Source organism: Columba livia, chromosome 17, assembly GCF_036013475.1.
Source record: "Columba livia isolate bColLiv1 breed racing homer chromosome 17, bColLiv1.pat.W.v2, whole genome shotgun sequence".
Classification (NCBI taxonomy): Eukaryota; Metazoa; Chordata; class Aves; order Columbiformes; family Columbidae; genus Columba; species Columba livia.
Genome location: NC_088618.1, coordinates 13945155 through 13962587, shown reverse-complemented (window position 1 = coordinate 13962587; position 17433 = coordinate 13945155).

The window sequence follows — 17433 nt, the reverse complement described above, 5'->3', positions numbered from 1 at the left end:
TAGCACGCTCCTGCCTGGATACTTGATGAAAACAGAAGAGATATTTACTGAACAGCGTCCTTCCTTCCTTTTGAGGCATGAAATGGCCCAGATGACTGACCGTGAAGAAACTGTGACATAGTCTCAGTGCATTAAATGATGACTCAACACATAAATTAGGTTATTAAATGATGAAGTCTTATTCTTGATCTAGAGCTGGAACCTGGGGCTTGAACTTCCCAAGCTACAACCTGTGGCCATTGTCCTGTTGCCTCTTGTTATACTGGCTGTTACTGCTGAGAAGAGTTTGTCTCCGTGATCTTTTTGACTTCCTTTCCAGTAGTCGCTGACTGCTCCTGTATTTCCACTGATCCACTTTTTCCGTGGACTAAACAAGCCCAGATCCTTCATCCTCTCTCCACGGGACATGTGCCTCTGACAATTATGGTAGCCCCTGGGGGACCTTCTCTGGTTTCTCCAAATTCCTCTAGATCCTCATCCTCCTAGAAGATCTGAGCCCTCAGCCTGCTGACCGTGCTCCTCCCAATGCACACCAGTGTGTGGTTTACCTCTTTTGCAATTAGAGCTCCCTCTTATCTTAATATTCAGCCTTGTGTCCACTGGAAGCCTAAGGTTCTTTCCAGTATCAGTAGACTTGATTTTGGTCAAAAATTAATGGATCTGATAAGAAATATTAAATCTCCATTCAAGGTGGAATTTTATAAATTACATGTCTGTGAAATCATGCAAGACTCAAATATTGTTTAGTAAAGATGTTTAATCCTATCAGGAAACACAGCTGGGGTGTCATTCTTGGGACAAAAGCCCAAAAGACCCAGGACCACCACTGCTCCTGTGGATGTGATTTTGGTTCCATAAATCTGCAAATGTATGGCCTGGAAGCTACATTTACTGAGTGCACAGCACTGGTGCTGATGTAAATGCTGTGTTTATCTGGTCCCAGTACACATAAAACCCAAGTGTGGTGCAGTGTGAACCCTACCAGGACACGCACAGGTGGGAAGTTTGGTTATGGATTCAGCCTTAGCTAGTGAATGAAAACAAAGGACATGCTCCCATGCTTAGTAGGGTGTTGTTTTCAGCTGTTGGCCTCTCCAGCATTTCCAGGGCTCCTGGCTGTTCTGGCAGGTGTTGGCCTGGGTGTCTGCAGCCTGTTGGTCTGGGTCCCACACTGCCAGCCCACCATGAGTCACACTGACCCAAACAGACATTTGGCCCATTATTGCTTTTCTCTATTACTGTCTGATTGGTATTTTCATTTCTGAGAAAAATATATCTTCTGACAGCCTTGTCATTAAATCCAGTTTGGAAATCTGTTAAAAAAAAATATGACAAAAAAGACAGAGAACAATGCCCAGACTTTCCCTTCCCATCATCATGCTGTGCTACAGAGAACATGCAGTCCAGTGCCAACCTGGGACAAATGCTCCGGGATGCTGAAGGCTCCACCTCATTAATTTCTATCTGTTTGTCACAATGAGAAGTCAGATTATGAACAATTGCTTTAAGCAAGACTACTAATAAATGCTAGGACAAAAGCCAATTACACAACCAAGCCTGCAGAATGCTCTCTGTCCTCCACTGTACAACTTTGAGCTGCAGTTCTGCCCAAAAGAAATGTTACAGCCATGCCCTGATTCTGCATCTGGCTTCACCCTTCAGCCAGGACACCATTGGACAGCTGTCTGAGCCACCTTAACGTATTTCAACAGATCAGCTAAGGCACCTGAGGGTGGCACCTGCCCAACTACAAACACAGAGCTCTCTGGTAAGCATCTTACAGTCTTCACTGGTGCTGTGTTAGGGCAAGAGCTGAAGCATGGTTCAAGTGGTGTCACCCATGTTAGCACGCACAGTGTCCCAGGGGCAATGGGAGCAGGGAGCAGGGAAGGCGGAGCTCTGCTCCGGAGGAGGCAATCCGTGTGTCCTGCCAACATGGTTTGCACAGGGCTCTGCCATTTCTGCCACTGGCTAAGATGATGTCTAGGATGTTGTAGATGGTAGGAGGGATAGCAGATCCTAGGAAAAGGGGTAAGAGTGTGCCTGTGTGATGCCTCCTATCTTTTAAACTGGCAGCATTAACTGAGAACCAACCATTGAAACCAGCAGATCTTGTCAGGGTGGACAGTCTCCTTGAATCAACCATCTTACAGCTCAGTTCTCTGTTGTGCAATCTGGGGTGTGTGACAGAGATGCCTCATGAATGAAACCTGGAAGAGTCTGTAGACATTTGTGCTTGTGATTGCCATGCAATAGAGCTACAAAGCAAGGCAATGCAAGGCTGTAGAGAAGGCCCTGGTCCTTGTCTCTCTGGTTGCTCAGATCTGGGATGCTGGCTTGTGTGCTAATGGGACTTAAGGCTTTTTCCCTTCCTGGTGACCTGACCAGAGGTCAGTAGCTTTTGATTAGGGAGATGATTTGTCAAAGCAGGACTCAGAGCTCTCTGCAACCTTTGCTTCAGCAATGTGATTATTTACAGTGAGGATAGAAAAGCAGAGCACACATTCAGTGCCATCACCAGTGTTTTCTTTCATTGCTGCCTGTGTTTGTGCTTGTCAGCAGCACACCTGGTGTCTGGGATGTCCCTTGCCGTGTGCTGTGTGATGCTGTAACACCAGGTGTGGGACAGCGGCTGCCGCTCACTCCAGCGCTGTGCTGGAGGACTCCAGACACAGCTGAACGAGCTTCTCTAGTCCAGATGATTGATGGCAGTGAGGGTGAGGATGGTGGTACCTCCCATGCCTTGGCATCAGCGAACAAGGGGAACAAAACCCGTATCTGTGAACCTTCTCTGTGAGTGGGTCTCTCAAAGCGCTGCAGATGGCTCAATATGCAGCAAAGCTGTGCTAGTTTCCTGAATTCCTGTGAAAGAAGGGAAGAATGGTTAGATTTCAGGGTTTTGGTGTAATGAGGTGACCAGGGTGAGAGAACCAGGACAGCTTAGTGTTTGATTAAGGAACAATAATTATCTATTTAAACCTTGTCACCTGTCACGTGTCATCATAGAGTAAGAAATAATGCCAATAAAATACAGCATACATAATGGATGGTGAGGGCTGGGAGGTGATGGAAGATGGTCTGTAGGCCACAACCCAACTGTAGAAATGACTACATAACCACAGCAGGTTGAATTCTAAGTCTATTCAGTAGGAGGTTTTCCTCTACCAAAAGCAAACTATGGAAATAATCCCCAAACACAAAAACCTTTTACATCAGGCTACAGGACAGAGGTGTGGTAGAAATGTCCTCTCTCTGGCATCTCCCATGGGCAGTGGACATAGCTGAGTGTGAGATATGTCAGATTGGATTTGTCTCACTTTAGATTCTTACAGTGTCTGCAAAGGAGTTGGTCAACTGTATCTCCGATAAGGTGTGTTTCACTTGGCATTAAAAGTCTCTTTTAGCATGAGAAGCACATTTGTTTCTCTCTACCAACTACTGAGGAAGGCTGTGGTTCAGTTCTAGATGGTTACGTTTGGTAGACAAATTCATCAAGTGCAAGAAGAAAAAGGTGAATGAACTATTTGCATCGCTAAGGAACCATAAAAGCTTGCTTATGTAAAATGAACTGCTTTGATTTACTGCAGGACATGGGACCTGGGACAATGAGGATATTCTCTGATGAGATTTTAAGTCTTGTCCACTTTGTATCCATCTGTCACTACTCTGTCTTTAATGCCAAGGATTAACACAGCAGAAAGGTGTTTTTTTTCATATTTTCAGAGAACAAGATATATTATAGCAAAAAAACCCAGTCAGAACTGCATCTTCAGAGAGTTCCCTCTGGTACGTGGGTGAAAATATCACCATCTGGAGAACTCACCTCAAGGAGGAGCCCATTAAAAGCTACTGGTCTCTCCTCTGCATGGCTGATACACTTCAGATAGCAGGAAATTTCAGTTCCAGCCCAGTCATATTAGTTCAGTTGCTTGAATTCAAGCTTAGTGAGGAATGGATGAATCAGGTGAAGTTCTGTAAGGTCAGGGGAAATCCAAAAAGCAAGGACTTGAGCATGGTGTAGTGGGAGACACATGCTGTAGTCAGAAAAGAGAGGGATGCATATGACATATTAAGCTCAATTAAACTTGTTACAAGTCCAAGGATACCCTTGGGGATTTGCCAAGCTTGACAGACTCTAAACTGAGTTGAAAATGGGGCAGCAAAGAAATAAAACCAGGGTGTCTGATGGAAGTGGCAGAAAGGTCCTATGAACCTGAAAACCATAGAAGACAACTGGATCAGACATCTTCAGTTGAGACTTACGGGCTGTGTAAATGCAACTGGGAATGACCTCTGGTACCAATAAAATCAGAAAAGTAATGCTAGAGGATTGTAGAGTGGAGATATGAAGTGTTTGCACAAATATTGGAAGAGAACAATGTGATGAGGGAAATGGATCCTTGACCGACTGTGAGGCTGATAAAGTTAATGATGGCTTCGGCAAGCCGAAGCAGCTGCTGTTCTTGCAGCTTTTTCTGTAGTGGGGAAGCAAAAAATCAACAGCAACTTTACAAAGCAATTTATTGGAAAAAATCAAATTTGGAAATCCTGGGAAAGTGCACAGAGGAAATGTCTGAGTGAATGGGTTTTGGAGAGGGTAAAGGAAGTACGTGATGAACTTTCAGACTAGCAGCAAGTAATTAAAGCAGTTCTTTGCAGGTGAGAGGTGGTGCAGTATGGGTGTGTGAATGCTTTTGACTCATTGTAAACTGAAACAATGAATTTTTATTACCATATACAAGAGCTCAGGAACATGGCCTGAAACAGGCTGTAGTGCAAGAAGGTGGGTGAGGATTCTTGGAGGTTCCTGCCTATGCCAGTAAATCAAATAGAGCAGGCGCTGCTCTTTGGCCTGGAGGTCAAACAACACAAGATGGTTCGTGGCTCATGTACACATGGCTGAACAGGCTTTCCTGCTGTGCAGGATGGTTGTGCTCACACTCTCTGGGAGCATCCCCTCTCTATGTCTACTATCAAGTCCTGCAGTTTTCTGAGCGCGTGCTCACTGTCCTGGGCCAAAGCTGTGCCAAGATCCGAGTGAATTGTTGAATAGTCGGGACATATGTGGGACTGAGCTGTGAGTCCTCTTTTATTTACTAGTAGAGAGAGAGGCTGTGAGCGCAGAGCCTCTCTTCTTGCACCCATGCAGTCTGCCAGGTGTCTTTGCAGTGCTCTCAGCTCTCATACGCAGCTAGTGCAAAAGATGTGATAACAAACTCGTCAGCTTTGCAGGGCACCCGTCATCCTCACACTCCTGGCCACATACAGTGGTTCTGTAGCATAGTACAGCAGTAAAAATGCTGCAAGCCCCTGGCTATGCAGACATACTGGCTTATTCCCATGTAGAAGGAGTATATTGGAATACAGAACCATAGAATCATAGACTTATTTTGGTTGGAAAAGTCCTTTAAGCTCTTCTTTGTTAGCATCACAACACAACCTAAACAGGCACAGTTGCATCAGCACAAACTTGGAGACTAAACTCCCCAAAAAATTTAAACCAAAGCCACAACATGGGAGAAAAAGCTGATATGGACAGGGAGAGCCATGAAGAACAGTAGTGGAGCACATGCATCTTGTCCTGGGAGAAACAGCAAAGACCAGCAAAAAAAAAAAAAAAAGGGCATGTAGAAATGAGGTTATAATTGTTAGGAGTTTCCAGATCCAATAACACAACAAAGGCAAAGCAGCTGCAGCAACTTGTTCCCAGGTCGAGGGAGTAGTGAGGCTGATGATACAGAAACATAGAATCATGAAATTGTTTAGGTTGGAAAAGACCTTTAAGATCATGGAGTCCAACCATTAACCCAGCACTGCCAAGTCCACCACTATCCCATGCCCCCGAGAACCTCATCTCCGTGTCTGTCCAGCCCTCCAGAGATGGTGACTCCAGCACTGCCCTGGGCAGCCTGTTCCAATGCCCCACAGCCCTTTGGGGAAGAAATTGTTCCCCACATCCACCCTCAACCTCCCCTGGCGCAACTTGAGGCTGTTTCCTCTGCTCCTGGCGCTTGTTCCTGGGGAGCAGAGCCCGACCCCCCTGGCTCCAAGCTCCTTTCAGGCAGTTCAGAGATCAGAAGGTCTCCCCTCAGCTCCTGTTCTCCAGCTGAACCCACCAGGTCCCTCAGCCGCTCCCATCACACTTGTGCTCCAGCCCCTCACCAGCTCCGTTCCCTTCTCTCAACTCACTCCAGCACCTCAAGCTCTTTCTTGGTGTGAGGAGCCCAAAACTGCCCCCAGGATTCAAGGTTTGGCCTCCCCAGTGCCCAGCACAGGGATGGTCACTGCCCTGGGCCTGCTGGCCACACCAGTGTTGGTACCAGCCAGGATGCTGATGGCCTTTCTGGCCACCTGGGCACACGCCGGCTCAAGTTCAGCCCCTGTCACCAACACCCCCAGGTCCTTTTCCACCGGGCACTTTCCAGCTGCTCTTCCCCAAACCTGGAGTGTTGCCTGGGATTGTTGTGACACAAGTGCAGAAGAGACACTAGACTAGACTAGACTAGAATATTTTCAGCCAGCACAGATGAGGAACATAGCACTTACAGTAACATGAACATCAGCAATGGCCTCATGCCAGTCCCCTCTTTGGCTGGTCAGGATGAAAGACCATTAGTGGAAAATTTACATATATGCACCTATCCAATCTGGATCCTTCCAGTAGCTGGGCTTGGACACTCAGTTCGCCCAGTAACTGCTCCTGGATCCTGGGTCTCCCCCATTTCTGGCACCTGAGACCCACAGCCCTGCTCCATTTCCTCAGACGCTGTCACACACAGACACGTACAGACAAGTGCACTGAGGACTCACATGCACACCTCCCTTTCCCTGTCTTTAATTCCTCCCTTGAACATCCCAAAATTAATCTTGTGTATTCTCCAAATTCCCTTCCTGGTGTCATTTAACATCTCCACACCCTTGAGCAGTGACCTCGTGGCCTGTGAGGCTATCTGGAGAGATGCTGCTGTTGACTTGTCCAATGGGTGTCTCACCTGGACCCTCAGGCTGATGGCTCTGCTGGAACAGCCTTGGGAGGAGCTGGATTAGGTTGTTGCGTTCACTTTAATTAAGTTATTTGGGTTGCCTTGACTTCTACTCTTCCTTTGTGTTTGTGGAGATGAACTGACAAGAATTGTAAAACTACTATTCCTGGGGAAAGATGGCTTGGAACAAAATGTCTCTTAGAGAACAGCAACAATAAGCAAGACCTTGAAGAGCTAATGGATGTAAAAATAAGACAAGAAGAAAAAGTTAAAACCTGCAAATAATCAGTGCAGACGATATTAATGAAAACATGTCAACACAATTGCTCTTCCCTTTGTGTCAGAGACAAAGTGTCTAGGATGTTGGAACACTTGGCAACAGCTTCTCTAAGGCTGGGCTGAAAGGATCGTGTTCATAGGAGGCAAAAATGGATTTCTCCTCAACGGAAGATTTACAAGGAAGCGAAATTCAGAGAGAAGTCCAGATGGCAAGTGGGGGATTTGCTGAGCTCTGGCTGAGGATCATTCTCCCAAACCCAAAGTAATCCAGCTCTTGGGAATGATGACAGAGAGCCTTGCAATGACACTGCTGCGTAATGCTCCTTCCTTAGTGCTACAGATATTGTTTTGTATCCATATGTCTGCAGAGATCATGGTTTCCCTTGAAATCTGGAGCAGGCTTTAGTCAAGGTCTTACTCCAGAGTAGCCTGGAAAGCCCCAAGGAACTTGACCATACATTGAAACAAATGTGAGAGGAAGATTCCCACATGGGACAAGTTCTGTTGTTTCAAGGAAGCAAACTCCAGGAGGACCTTGACACAATAATGAAGAGCAAAAACCTTTCAGGTGTTCTCCAGTTCTTGTCTTTGATATCACAGGCTGCACTAGCTGTCTGGCTGACAGGTCTCCAGGGAACCCTGGTGTCTTGTTGTCCATATGAAATGTCTAAGGGGTTGAGAGTCTTCACTGGACATCATCAGAGAGGGAATATCCCTAAACTTCTGGAGTCTCTTCCCTATGGCAGAGTCCAGCAGATGCCCAGGTCGCAGTGCTCGGAAGGGGTGAAGCCCGTTGGGACCACATGCAGAATTACTGTCTTGGCAAGAGTTTGAGTTCAATGCCCTGTGGCTGCTGTGATATTGGGTGGATGTGAACTCAGAGGGTTTCTGATCTCAGTTTTATTGCCTTTTCTTTCAATTTTCTGTGTTACAAATGGGATCTCTACAGAGAAATTGAGCTCTAGGCTGTTATTTTTATAAACTATTAGTACTCTCTGTCCGTTAGCCCTTCTGCCATCTTCTAGCTCCCTTTCATGTCTCTCTTTGTCTTTCCTTGTCTTCTTTGTTAGCTTTCCTTTCCTCACCAAAATCCTACCTACAGCCCAAGGTTGAGGATGACCCGATACTTATAATCCCTCTGACAGATCAAAAAATATTCCCTCCCTCCTGGCCTCTCATTCCTCTGTACTTCCTCCTGCTGAAGCTGATGATGCCACGGGGATTAAAAAAACAAACATCTTTAATGCAGGAAAATAAGAAAAGATATAGTGCAGTACCAAAAGAGCTTTGTTCCACAGCAAGAACAATGCCCTCGGCTTTCAGTTACCTCGGGGTTTCGTGAGCTATATTTTCCAAAGTAAGACATTTCGCAGTCCACAGAGATTAGACACCTCATGCTGTTAACTCCTCGTGTGCTCAATAGACCTGGATTTCCAGCCCCTGGCATTTCTCTTTCCATCTCACAGCAGCAGCTCCACCATCAAGCCTGCACATAGAAGCAATGACTGCCCCCAACCTCAGTTAAACCCCAGAATAAGATCAGCAGCTAGAAACTCAGCATCTGCCCTCCTGGGAGTGTAGCAGCATGACCATATGGGTGCTTGGTACTTTTAAAGACATGTACCTGTCTGTGCTCTTATCCTATAAAATCTACACTGATTTTGTTGGGGGGGTGGGGGGTTATGTTTCACTGTAAAGCTAGTATTGCTGTTTTCAATTAAGATTTTTATTATTTTCTTTATTTGATGTTCATTAAGGTTTTCAATGACAAAGGTCTAATGAAAGCTTTTCAGTTACACAAATGCCTCACACCAAATAAAACGAGCTTTCATAAAAGCTCTTCCCAATGCCTGGTGAAGCTCTTTCTCTCATAGACAGAGCACCCACACCTCTGGTTGTGATTCGCAGCAGTTTGCTGGAGAAACTTCTTGGAACATCAAAGGTCTCCTTCCAGCATCATCATCTTCACTTTGCTCTTCCCTGTGCATATCTCAGTGCTCATGTGTAACTACTTGGGAAATTATTAAGCTTGCTCTACCCAGGCAAGAACTTCATCAGCCAGACACAGAGGGTAATTCCTACTAAGGGCTATTAATTGCCTGCCTTGAGGAGACAACAGGGATTGTGGATATTTCTCACTGGAGAAGCTGTAGCTGTTTCTGTGTGTCCATTTCCCCACCCAAAACTGCATCCCAAGAGCATTGACCATTCTCCAGCCTTGGAGGAGCACATTAAAATGTTGCTTTCAGTGTCTGAGTGTTGAGACGTATAATGGGGAAAAAACAAGCATGTAAATCAGATCCTCCAGTAAGAGGGAGATGCTACAAAAATTCAAATATATTGCGAACCGCTTTTCTTTCCCAGGATCTGAGATCCACTGTTTCAAAGGCAGGATGGATTAGACCCTCTCTTGGGAACAGGAATCATGTTCCTTTGGCTGGAGGAGAGGTCTCCCTCACCCACAGCTGCAGAGAACAGAAGCTGTGCTGGGCTACATGGTCCTCTCTGCTGTGGTGTGTCTCAGTAAGGCCCTGGAGGGAAAGGAAGTGTTTCGGGCTTGGTTGCACAAAACCTTTCTTCTATCCACAAATGAAATGTTTTCCTTTCAATCTGAAGTGATGTGTTCCCCATAAACTTTCAGTCCTGACCCCGAAGTGTCCATGTGGTAAGTCCCAGAGCATGAGCAAATGGGTTTGCAAGTGCATTTAGCACGACCCAAAATACTTAGGGAAAAGGGCTATTTCCCTGTTATCCCATCACTGTGCAGGCACCATGGGTGGAAAGCAGGACGGCTCAGCTTTAGACAAGCGCTTCAAAACACTTGTTAAACTCCTGAAGCTTCAACCATCCTCTGTGGCTGCTGGAAGTAGTATGCACTGACCTCAGTCTGTGTGTTAACCACCAAACCAACATCACCATGGAAAGACCTTTCTGTCACCAGTCACTTCTTGCAATATTGCCAGGAGAACACGAAGGTCAGAGGGATCACCCTGGTCATTGGAGCCATTTCAAACAGCCTTTCCTCTTAACATGCAGGAAGACATCCGTGGAGCTCCCACATTTTGTGCAAAGTCAGCAGATAAAAAGAAGTACTACTCTTTCCTCATAATTTGAATTCTGTGTGTGTGTAGAAAGAAAGACTGCTCTAACACTTAATCTAAGTCGTTATTCATGTTTAGTTTACTGTTTGTCTTCTTTTTTTAAATACAACTGAAATTTATCATAACTGTTTCATGAGTAAACAATGATGTTAATCTATTTGCTAAGCATGGCTGTTGTTTGCAGTGCTGCATAAGAGAAAGTACATCCCTGACACCAGCGCCAGGCATGCTTAAAAAGCAGTCTCTATCTGTGTTTGGGACATGGAAAGATGGGGGACAGGCTGATACAGAAAGAGTATGAGGCAAAGGCAGCTGAATGAGTATGGATGCAGCCATTGTGGAGGACAGTGTTATAATTAGAGCCCAAGATGCCTTTCTTACAGGTTTCAGTGGAGGGCACAGTGCTGGACCACATGGTGCAGGAAGTGAGAGCAAGGCTGACTTTGTTGTGATCCTGAGCAATGTGGGGCAGGGAAATCATCCTCCTTGGACACCCAGTGCTTGGCCAGGAAATCCCAAGCACCTTCTTGCTCACTTTTCATTGCAAGGTCAGTCAGGTGTTGCACCACCATGGGACAAGTCCCTGCTGAGGAAGGAGAAGTCCTTGCTGGCTGGTAAAGCTCTTCAGATGAGAGTAGATGCTGCTGGGATGGAGGGGTTTGCTTGATGCACAATGATTTTGGGAGTCTTGGTGAGACCCTGCACCCAGCAGGTCCCCAGCAATGCTATGAGGTGCTCAGCTCTCACAGGTCTTGCAGGGTATGGCAGCATTGCTCAAAGCCCAGGGACAGCCTGAGCCTGTACCTGCCAGGGTTCTCCGTGGGTGAAAACACCCATGGCCAGGCTCGGCATGCAGAGGAGACCAGCTGCTTCACCTGGCCTCCAGTCTGGCTTAAAAATATCCATCACATGAGATAGCAGGGACCTGCTGCTCTCTCCTCCAGACACCCAGGGGTTGGACAGCACCAACTTGACCCTGTGGTAGCATCACTGTTCTTCAGCTGGCCTTGTGCTCTTTCTCATGAGACACCTGGTGCCAGGATGGGCTGCATGTCCTGGCAGACACACTATTCGAGGCTGGGAGTGTCCCTTGGGAATGGTCAGCCCAGAAGAAAGCCCGCTGAGAGCGATGTGCAAATCCAACTTCACAATCCATTGCTCTGGCATTTCTGGGCTGTGCCCAGCATGATTTAAGTGAAGAACAGTAGTGGCTGATGACTGCAAAGGCATCTAAGTGCACTGGGGATTTAAACCAAACTGCTCAGACACATCACTTTGAAAAGTGGCTTCTCTGGGAAGGAAAGAGCTTTTTGGATAGAATTTAACAGAGTGAATATTAAGTCAATTTGACTGTAAGCTCCTTGGGAGAGAGAATGTCTGTTCTTCACATTTGTGCAGTTCGCAGCACCATTGCCTGGATCCAACCGGCACAGCCATTTAATGGGTTTGTGACTGCCACTGATTGAACACTACCCTCCCAGCTCATTTCCTAGAAATTACTTAAATAGCCCAATCATTTTCAGTCCTTGGCCAGCTGAGGGCTGAATGTACCTCCTCATATTTGCTCTTGGATGTGAATCAGTCCCCGATGTATCTTATTCTTGAATAGGAAAACATTTGGAAATTCCCTGTTATGTAAGACCAAGCCAAGAAATGTGAAGCCCGTGTAGATGACAGAAACAGAAGGAGCTGGAAGACTTGACACGGCTCAGTTGTTACCACTGTGCTGGCAGATGGAAAAGAAGGGGCAGTGACACCTCCAAATGGGACCAGAGCACTCTGGATTTGCTTTTCACTCAAAAGTGATTTTTTTTCTTCATAAACAGAAAAATCTTTGAAATACCCAAATGTGCATTAGTGTGGCTGGAGATTTTTCAGATGTAGGTATTTGTTTTCATTAAGAAATTATCATCAGCTACAAAGAGGGGGAGAAAAGAGAAAGGGAGATCACAAGGTTTTTTCCAGCCTAATTTTTGAATCAGCTCCAGAAAGCATGTCTTCACTGAAATAAATTGATGCAGGATATGTTTGTGTGGCTATTTTGAAATACCTGTAATTTCCCTCCTCCTGTTTATAAAAGCCTCAGAACATGATCAGGGAACAAAACCAATAAAGAGCAATTCTAGCCAGTTCCCTCGTTTATGGGATGAATCTCATACTGTGAATAATGAAGAGTGAATAGCTGAAGTAAATAGTTCACAATCAATCTGCCTTGCCTGGCACGGCAAATGCAATCAAACAAGATGCAGTATAATATAGCTGGATGCAAGGTCACTGTCTAGAAACAAAGAATGCAGGTTGCAATTACACGGTGGGGGACTGCATCTTGGAAAGCGTGGAAGGAGCTGGCATCATGCTGGAAAGCAAGTTAATCGTCAGTGTTGTGGCTATGAGGATGTAGATGATCCAGAATGGACAAACAACACACTATCAATTTGAAGGCAAAGGTGCTTTGAACTGTACAGAGAGCAAGGGGAGGTGCTCTGGCAGGGGAATTGGACTGGATGATCTTTTGAGGTCCCTTCCAATCCCTGACATTCTGTGATTCTGTGTGTGATACCAAAAAATAGAAGAAAAGCATAAGATTCAAAGCCACGGCGCTACTGCATGCAAGGGGTGAGTTCTTGGGAAACCTCAGGCAATGGAGGACATTGGTCTTTGGTTGCTTGGTCACCCTCTGTCAAGAAGCCCTATGCTTATCAATGTTTTCCAGGCGGTAAGTGAGTTTGGTCTCTTGGGTGTCCCCCTGCAAATCCAAGGGACATTGGCTTAAGCAGTGGAAAACAACTGATACCATCTGAATGCTCCTGACAATCATCTTTTCTTCACTTGGAAATAAGATTCACACTGTTCAGTCAGAATAAGGAGACACAATGGAGCAAGCTGGGGAAACAGGAGTGCTAGTCTTTGGGAAGGGTGATGGTGTTGCAGCCAGTCCGCCTTGCTCCCACACTGCCTCCCTAGTGCTTCTGCAGGACTCCAAGCTGCTGAACGCCTCAGAGGAGACACCATGGGCATTCAGGACTCTGGGAACAAGCACTTCAAGTGTCCTGAATGAAGCAAGAGCACCTGCTATAGGTTTTCAGCTGGCTTTGGCTGGTTGGGTAGGCAGGAAAGGAGCCGTTGCTGGACGTGTTACACTCTTAGTCACCGTATCCCCCCAAAAAAACCAAGAACTTCTACCCACCATTTCCCTGTCTCATCTCTGAGCCTGGAAAGCAGTGACCTGGCTGGTGGGGCTGAGACACAGAGGTTGTCCTGGAAGAGCACAAAGCCCCAAACCAGTGACTCCATGTGGCAGTAAGCTGATGGACCTAAAAGTGTCTGATGAACAGGATGCGTGACTGAAGAGAGAAGGCTGGGACGTGCAGAGAAAGTGAGCAGAGACAGAACCTGAGGACAGGGGTATCTGCTGTCTTTGAGGAGCAGAGAGTGAGGCAGGCAAGGAAGGCAGGGGGAACAGGAATATAGTTGTTAAGAGTGGAGAATGGGCAGGACCGGGCTCCTGGCAGATTTACTCATGGTCCAGGGCATCCAGGGGTTCCCTTGACCTGGAGGAAGGAGCAGTGATGAAGGTCTGGAGATAGGATGACCTGGGAACCATCAGTCACCAGACACCAACACTGGCCATGCCAGTGCTACCATGCTCCCTACGTGGAGTGCAGCCCAGCTGGGAGAGCAGGATGTGGTGACAAGGTGTTTTTGGAAATATAGCCACTAAACACAGGTACTCATGGGTCTTTTATACAAGAAGTGTTGGCACAGCACTCGATTTTGGATGTGCACATCCTGGAAGGAAAAAAAAACAAACAAGGTAGAGATGAACAATTACTCTTCAGGGCAGACACCAGAGTTGTCTTTGATACTCTAAATTTAGGTGCTGATGATTTGTGGGTATAAACTGCTGCCTGTGATGACACAGAACCAGTCTTGTCTCTAATCAGTCTTCACATATTGCCGAGCATGAAGAGTTAATCCCTGCAGGTCTCAGATCAAGAAGCATCTGGCTGGCATTGCCTTTCCTAGGAAAAGTGTGTATTCTTGGCAGCAAGCTAATAAACCAATCAGCAGTAATTAGCATCTTTTGAGGAATGAACTATCTGGTGGCATTCAAAGAGTAGAGCATCTTGCCTGAATGAAATGAAGTGTGAAAGAGCTCTACAGAGAGGTGGGTCTATTGCTTTGGAGGCCCACTATCTTCAAACCTGCTGCAGAGGAGGGATGCCTGGACTGACAGTCCAGACTGCACTCTTCTGGAACAAATTGTCTCCTCCACTTTCCTTTCTGAGCTGTGATTTTTTATTGCAGGCCGCAGCCCTGCCTTGAATGAAGAAGGACGCTTGCTTGGGGCACACTGAGGCATGCAGCTGGCCCAGATTTTGACCTATTACAAAAATGGTACCATCCTCTTTTTGTTTTGTGGAATGCTTAAATATTTAACAGGACCACATCAATCAAAATGCAAAATCACCAGTTCCAGGGCTGCCCACTGACATCTTTATTTTTCTGCCAACAGACTGAAATCTTTACTTTCTGTGCTCCCACGTGCCATTGGGGTAGTTGTCCCTCTGCAGCACATACCAGATTACATCAAAGAGATGATGCTGTTGTACCGTGGGGACAACTTTTCTGTCTCTCAGTTGAGATGCTTCTCTATCAGGCTTCTAGAGCTGGAACTATCACAGGAAAGGAGTGAAAACAGTCCGTGTCTGTTATGATGGGTTCATTGCAGCTGCATCAGGCAGAGTCCAGATGTGGCTGCAGCAGCCTCATGGGCTGAATCTGGCTCTGTGTATGTGGTGGTCTGAGGAATTTGGAGTCAAGAGCAGTCAAGGCTGCTGAGATCAACAGGGGCGAGGAGCAACTGGCTACTTACAGTAAAGAAAATACCAAATGCAGAAATGTAAAGGCAAAGGACAGCTGAGGAAGAGAGAGGAAAAGAGAGAGTCTGGGAGCCTGAAAGATTTCTTGAAATACTTAGGTTCTGAAGCAAGGTGGCTGCTTTCTGGCACTGATGGCTGCAGAGGTTCAACCTCCATTCACAGTGGGTGGGCTGTGCTGGATCTGTGTGTCTCACCAGCACAGGGAAAGGGGCAGTCTGAGCTGAGGGAGAAGGATGTTTAGGAGCCCCCACCTCAGCAGTAAACATTTCCATAAAAAAAAAATGCTGGGCCAAGCATGTTCAGATTTGGGCCAAAAGATCTTAGTAAGAATTAAGCATTCTGGACAAGCTTAGTTATTTTTCTGTGGAGGAAAAATTATTCTAAGAATTTAGACCCCACAGAACCAACAAACTGTTTCTGATCCCCTCATCTCAGTGACTGTCTTCCTTTACTCTGCACATGCTGAGAAAGGCAAGATGGGACACCTTGGCAAGGTCTCTGCTACCTGTGCACCAGCACTGCTCCATTCCAGAACCCAAAATCTGGCTGGAAATACAACTACCAACCCCACGGCTTGTCTGTCTGTCAACTTGCTTCTCATACTGTAGCCTCCAGACAGAGTCTGGTGGTTTCAGCAAAGTGTGTCCAGCCAAAGCTGTGATAAGTAGGCGAGAAGAAGCCCCTCAGGATGGCAATATGGAACATATGGCAGGCATACTGTGACATATTGCTAACAGACCTGCACTTAGAGGTCCATTAGTCTCAATTGGAATATTTAGCACAGGTTCAAGTAAAAGTGACTGGAAATGGTGTGTTTTGGCTCATCAGCGTGGCTGGTGGGGCTCACCAGGAGGCAGCAAGAAATGCTAGTCTGGCCTGGAACACAGTGGCTCGGGGAAGGAGGGTGATGCTGCAGGAGCGCTTGCTGTCGGGGGACCCTTGGAGCTCGTGCCTGCTGGTGTGGCTGTTACGCATCAACCCCTCAAGGCTTGTCTGGAAGTGAATGCTATGCTTGAGGTACACCAAGGGGGGTGGCCACCAAGGGACGGGGCTGAGGGAGCCAGCTGGTCTGCCCAGTCTTGGGCCCTGACCCCAGCAAGGAGCACTGTGGAAGAAAACCAGGCAAGAATGGACAACTTTCTAACTTCTGCTTAAAGTAGATACATGCCAAATATTTCAACGCAACTTGCCCTTGCATGCAGGCGGCAAGCTCTCCTGACCCTGAAGCCGCTGTCTTGCCCCTGACAGTAACTCACACATTTCCATTCAGTCTCTCTGTATAACACTGACCTGTAACCACAGCCCTGAGGCTTGCAAAGTCTCTGGGAGAAAATGTGACACAGTGACAGTAGTTCGTGTTGGTCCCACTGACTGAGAGGATGGGACACGGCTGTGCCTTGCCAAGGACGTGTGGAGGAGTCTCCACCAAAGGCAGCGATGAACCCAGAGCCAGGAAAGAGCTCAGCCAGGAAACCATCATTAAGAATGCCCTCATGGAAACACGGACATGTTCTGAACCCCATATAATTCCCCTCTCCGTTTAATTGCCTCTGTGGGGAGACTGGAAGAAAATGAAAAGCAAACATTAAAATCCACAGTGGGATGAGGATGACAGTTGCTACTTCTGCTGTGATGATGCAGCAAGAGAAATATCAGAGGCTGTACACAGGCTGTGTACATCCCCACCCCAATGGAGAAGTGTGGCTGCAGGCCTGGCCCTCTTCAAAACCAACTACAAAGTTCATTTGTTATCTGTTTATGTATATTTATGTGTACAAACACAAACATGTATGGATCTGTGGGGAAGTGCAGGAGCAAAGACACAGGCATATGCATAGAATTATAAACTAATCAAACCTTTCCTCCAAAAGATGGAAAAATAAAGTTACTGTGATATTTATTTTCAAATGCTTCATGCACACATGGATATGAAGGAGATGGAAGTCAAAAAACACCTGGAAAAGTTGTATTTAATTCTTAAATTTCTCATGAACCACAGACCTGAGTCAAGCCATTCCCTGTTCACAACACACAACATTTCTGGCTGAGATCAACTTCTTCTTGGGAACTGCCTTTATTTCTGCATCAAAATACTCAAAGTGGGTCCCCACACACATCTCAGGTCAGATGGCTCAGTCACATATTAAGCACCTTAAAGATTCAAGGAGAAATAGATGCTTTTGGTGG